Here is a 6607-nt window from a genome sequence, read left to right on the forward strand (position 1 = left end):
GAGGCACCCAGCCGGTACGCAAAAGTTGTGAAGAGGCTAGCCCTTAAAAAATTATTTACCCACTGAAAAACGACATAAATAAATAAATATAGCAGTGCACACAAAGCTTGCCGCCATCTTATGATATGTGTACAATATTGCGGAATGCTTATAATGGCGTCATACGACAATTAACTATGACCTCAATCTTTTATATATATATATATATATATATATATATATATATATATATATATATATATATATATATATATATATATATATATATATATATATATATATATATATAATTTCCCAATACAACAAAAAATAAATCGGCACAGTTTTAAATAATTTAAAAATAATAAATATCCAGAATAAAATCACAAATTGATCCTATTAACCGCAAACGTTTTCGCCATTCCTGGCTCTTCAGGCAGTTATATGTACAAATGACTAATGTGTAACGTAGTAACGTCAATAAGCAAAAGTTCATTGTGACGTCATAATAACGTTAAAGTAACGGAAAGTTAGAGTCACAGAGCAAAAAGGCGCTAAAAAAATAATAATCGCAAATATAACAAATGATTCAATTATATCACATGCATATAATAAATTTTTCACCGAGTGCGATTAAGTTTTGGTTTAAATAATTTAAAAAAGTGGTCTTCCTTGGCTAAGCGCAGTATTTCATTTTCATTTGGAAGTTTATAAAATGGGAATAGGGTAAATTTTCCCTGGCCGCATTCAGCAAAATGTTCACAGCATGGAGTATTACGAACACTCGGGTCTTTAATCTGTTGCTTGTGGACACGAACACGCGCGGTTAGTTTCCCCGTCTGTCCAATATAAAATTCTTTGCATGTTGGGCAAATAGCACATTCTACTACAGTTATTGCCGAGATCAAATAGATGCCGCGGACATTATTCTCCAATATACCACGAACGTCATCAGTAAATTATCAAATCATAAATACCTATTTGTCTCGCACTGACCATGAAAGTACAACTTTCAACCGTAAAAAGTTTTAAAACTATGTCAATTTCACGTGTTAGTTCCAGTCAAAACGATGTGTATTGCCTCAAATTTCTATTTTTAAGAGATCAATGCGGCTGTTCCTAGCACCTCCCTAGCACATTTTCACTGCGTGTTTTTACATAAAAAATATAACGTATAGTAGGAATAATCGTATTACATTGCCCTTAAAATATTAGGAACATGATTTAAAGATATTTTATAAATAAGTAAAAAGTATTAAAAATCCAAAGAAAAATTCTGTCTGTCGTCTGCATGTGATTCCTTTAATCTATAAACATTACTAACAAAGCCATTGGGGTTACACGGAACAGCCGTCAAAATGACCTAGATCGTCTCTCTATAGGAGAAACGATCTGTAGAAATACTGGGCTGTTAGTAGAATAGAAATAAAGTTCTTGTTATCGTGAATGTTGCAGGATAACCTCCTCGGTCTCGAAATGTTGTTTGAAATATAAAAGCCTCGGCTAACGCCTCGGCTTTTATATTTCAAAACAACATTTCTCGACCTCGGAGGTTATTCTGCAACATTCACGAAAACTCGTACTTTATTTCTTAAATAAATAACATTTTCCGATTTACAGTTCATCGACAAATTGGCGCGAATTTCCATCCCAGACTTTTAGTAGAACTGTATTTCCTTCTTCTATGTAGGCACATGTACCACATCTCGGGTCGCCGCATTTTTTCACGGATGGAATTTCCTCCTGCATTGTAAATCGGGCCTTGGTCAATATGTGTTTAAGATTGGGTGCTTGTCGTTGGCTACTGATTATGTCCTCGGATTGTAATAATTTCTTCATATTTTTTGACTGTTCTAATATAGGGTAAAGTCGTTTTGCGTCTGTTAGAATATTTCTGTTCCTTGGATTGTGGGTCACAACAAAAGCAAGTTTCCCGTCGTTGTTGCGATTATTAGAAGACCGGCGAGGATTACGTAGAACATGTAATGGAATTTGTGTCGTTCTTTTTACTCCAGCGTTGATTAAATTTTTCGGGTATCTCTGACGTTGCAGAAATATTTTTAATTCTTCCAGACGTTTAGATCGGAAGGTTTTGTCTGTGATAATTGTACAAATTCTCCGTGCTAAGTTAAACGGAATATTGCGTTTTGTGTGGGAAGGGTGGCATGATCTAAAATCCAGATATTGGTGTGTGTCCGTGGGCTTACAGTATAAATCCGTTGTTATACATGACCCATTTTTTATAATACGTAGATCTAAAAATGGAAGTTCCTTGTCACTCTTCTCCATCGTAAATTGTATTACATACATTAGGACTAGAGGCCATAAATTACTGGATAGACAGACATCTCTAAATACTCGGTTCTCAAAAGAATTCATACTTGAAGGACTAAAATTAGTTCTGGAAAATTACCACTTTCACTTTGACGAGGAATTCTTTTTACAAACAAAAGGTACCGCTATGGGGACTAAAGTTGCGCCCACATATGCTACGTTAGTAATGGGGTATTTAGAAAATACACTTTTTGAAAGAACATCAGAAGTGTTTGATGCCGAACTTAGTATCTATATAGGATCCAATTGGAAACGCTTTCTTGACGACTGTTTCATTTTCTGGACTAAAGGGGAAGACGACTTGGAGAAATTTCATTCTTTACTAAATACTTTAAATGAATCAATTTGTGATTTTATTCTGGATATTTATTATTTTTAAATTATATATATATATATATATATATATATATATATATATATATATATATATATATATATATATATATATATATATATATATATATATATATATATATCCAAAGTCTCTTTTTCAATGAATAATAAAAAAACTTTTAAAACACTGTTTCAAATATTTCGACCGTGTTACCGGTCTTCATCAGTCGGTGTTTATTGTCTATAGCAACACAACGTAGAACATATACTATGACGTCATAATGTTAATACAGTCTGGCAAGTGACGTCATACAACAATATTGCGCCAAAAACATATGAAATATAGGTGAGAGTCTATAGAAAGCACATTGATAGCCGTAATTAGTACATAAACAAGTAAAATATGAAAAATGTATAGATAACGGGACATAAAATAAAGGAAATGTCTATACAAACTAGTAATAATGTAGTCTAAAGACAATAATGTTCCCTTTTGTTGATACCAAAAGGCATATAAGTATTTAATTTTTTCTTCCACAAATTTTCTCTGAATTTTCTGTAACAAATTTTCCAGATTTTGTAAAAGACCTCATCTCGTTGCTATTGAATTCCAGTCCTCTTCCAAAGTCAACTAAACACATCGGTGGATCCTGAATGCACATCAACCAACAATATTGCACACACTTGTTAATTAAAGGTTCACATTTAGTGGCCATTTTTCCAAATGTTGATTCCATATCCTTCAATACTATCTGAAATAAAGTAGTGAAAGAGCCCGGTAAGTGGTCGAAATAGTCATATCATACTTGTATGATATCAAGGATACAAAGCTCTTTTTAATCAATTATTTACCGTATGCAGACTTGATTCATTTATCACCACTTCGGAAAAGTTTCATCTTTGTACAATTTTTCGATACCTATTACAGAATAATCCTCAACTGTATGTTCGTCAGTATAAAAATGCATTGCTACAGGGTCGTTAGTTTCTCTCCTATAAACCAAATTCAGGGGTGTGTAGTCAATTAAATGAACTTTTTGCACTTAAAACTTTTTAAAAAAAACGTCTGAAGATTTTTAACAATGAAAGCGCTTATGTTTTGCAGTTAGTGTTGCTTTTTTTCTTTTATTATATTTTTACCGGACACTGAGAAAATACTTTTGTGATTTGGATATCTATATATATATATATATATATATATATATATATATATATATATATATATATATATATATATATATATATATATATATATATATACACACACACATACACACACACACACACATACACAAGCTAATTTCCAAAATATTTTATCAATTGTCTGTTTATTCAAAGAAATAAATTTCATCGGTAAGATTAACTTTTTCTGGCTGAAAAAAGCAAGATCAAGTTAAAAATAAACCTCTAAGATATGCAGCAGTTTTTTCAATTATTGAGGTAGTCCATCCATACATAAGGCGTATTTAACAATTTTGATTGATCTAAACTACATCAAATACCATACGTATAATTAAATTTATTATGGGGCTGATATAAACCAAATTCAGGGGTGTGTAGTCAATTAAATGAACTTTTTGCACTTAAAACTTTTTAAAAAAAAATTCTGCCCTTTACAAAAAATAGGAAAAACTAATTTTCCCATAATATGAACAGTTAATAATGAATTTTTTGGCATTTAAAATATCAAAGGTAAATCTTTATTATTTGATAAAGCCCTTAAAATCACACAAGACTTCAGTGATCAAACTTCCAATCTATTAGATATGAAATACTAGTATGGTAGTTATTGATGGACTACCTTAAAGCTGACATGAACTCATAAAAGCGTTTGGTCGCCATATTAGTTTTCATCGCTCCTCTACTGCCACTGGGGTATATATACCGGTCGAGAGAGTTACGGTCGGTTGCATTCCGATCGAGGCATTCAGGTTACACGGACTTCTAAATGCATGAACTACATATTGTAGTAAAATCGTTGTAGTAAAGAATAATGGAAACAGCAATCGATAAAATACAAAATATATTTATTCTTTGAAAGAATTTCCAAGTTATCCGTACTATTTTGCACAAATAGTGCAGCCTTACTTCACATGCACATCGAACACGCGTGTCGTTCATACAGAGTGCATAACGTCTGCATCTTTTTGAAGTCACCGGCGGCACTACATACAACACAGTAGATAAATGATAGTAAATCCAAGAAAGTAACAACGTGACATCGTTTCCATCGGTTTCTACAAAAAAAAATCCATGCGATCATTGACAATACTCGATCTGCCACAGTGTGTGATTGCGCATGTGCAATGTTATAACACACACAGGAAAACGGTCTACAATTATCGAGGATTTTTGAAGCATCTGTGTCTGCATTTCAGTTTGTCTTGTTTCGTCGTTCATTGGATATTTCTTGCCAGTGCAGTAGTTGTCATATTATTTTTTATTCAAAACGCGTTTCTACACGTCTTTTCGTCCAAGGTAACGTGTTCGGGTGAATGAAATACCTGAATGCGGTGAAGCATGAATAGTGCTTTCGGCCTATATAGGGGGTGTGTAGCGATGAGCAGAACAATAGAAATCGACAACTAATATGGCGGTAGTCGGAGATAAAAGGGAAATAATGCGTATTTATGAATTCATGTCAGCTTTAAGCACACAAGAGGCCAATGGACCATTTCGCTCACATGAACAACAGTTCTCGGTTTCTCTTTTGAAATTTATGTCACCTATAATATTGTGAAACAAGCATTCTTATATTTGACCAGATTTTACAATACATCTATCGAGTACGATTCCATCTATTTTTTTTTTTTACGAAAACTTATCATAATTCATAGCCCTGTAGAAACAGACAGGACTGAAATCTACACGCCCGTTTATCGATTTGTCGTAACCTTAAGCGACCTAATAAAAATACAGACTGCACGAAATAATCATAATTGATGTCAGGCTCTTTAGCTAACGTCCTGATGTACATTAAGAGTAATTTAGTTAATTTTACTTACATGTACTTTTTACAATCACTTTATTGATTTGTTAAAAGATGTAAATCTACACATTAAAATTATTTCTGCATTGCCGTCACCTGCATATCAAGCATGAATCACCAAAGAAAGCATTTCGTTGTTTAAATCACTAAGCGTACTACTGTTGTATTTCTTCAGTAAATGATTTTTAAACATAAATCCTATATATATGATATATGTCTATGTTGAGCAATGATCGGGGGAGGGGGGGGGGTTCAAAGTTTGTACAATTAATAATTTATCTTAGGATGCTTAAACAACTCAAAGAACTTGCAGCACTGTAGTACTCGAAAATATTTTCAAATGTTTTTCTATATAATTGAATGTCAATTCTGAACCCCTCTTTGCACCCTATTATTAACCTGGGGTCATGGCGTTAAGAATTTAGAACCTACACTATCTGGGGATGCTTACATATTAATTTCACAAATTGAAGTATTTATGGAAAGGATTCATTCTGAGTATAATGAGGTGATAATTTTGGTCAGGGCGTGATCAAATCCAATAAAGCCCGAAGGAAAGAAGTTTTTGAAAGACATTTACAAATGTACCTATATTTTCATCGTTTCGTGATCATATCCTTTTTGAAAAAGGGTTTCATTCTTTATTTTTATAATTTAAAACAATATTTTGTATTGTATTAGTTTGATTAAATTCAGCTTAGTGGTTCTGGAGAAGAGGTAAAAAATGTGAAAAGTTTACAAACGGAAAGATGGACGGCAGACAACAGGTGATTAAAAAAGAGCCAAAAAGTGATGCACAGGTAAAACCTCAGTCATTACTGGCCGTACGTGATCGTGTGTGTGCTACGGGCGATCACTGCAAAAAAAAAGAATACATTACATATATATACAAATGTATAATAATCCTGTCCATAGTGAAGTTATATATACATAAAACACAGAGAATAGAGCTCGCTCCTTTCAAAAACAAAA

The 6607-nt window shown here is 32.8% G+C and overlaps 1 long non-coding RNA gene across 1 annotated transcript; it reads right to left on the reverse strand.

The window, feature by feature from the left end:
• Positions 1–2836: 2836 nt before the first annotated feature.
• On the reverse strand, positions 2837–3809 carry LOC128192803 (uncharacterized). The gene is made up of 2 exons (XR_008244565.1): positions 3499–3809; positions 2837–3398 (listed from the first exon to the last, which is right to left on the reverse strand). It is a non-coding gene; the product is annotated as an uncharacterized LOC128192803 (long non-coding RNA).
• Positions 3810–6607: the final 2798 nt, after the last annotated feature.

This window comes from Crassostrea angulata, chromosome 7, assembly GCF_025612915.1.
Source record: "Crassostrea angulata isolate pt1a10 chromosome 7, ASM2561291v2, whole genome shotgun sequence".
NCBI classification, from domain to species: Eukaryota; Metazoa; Mollusca; class Bivalvia; order Ostreida; family Ostreidae; genus Magallana; species Magallana angulata.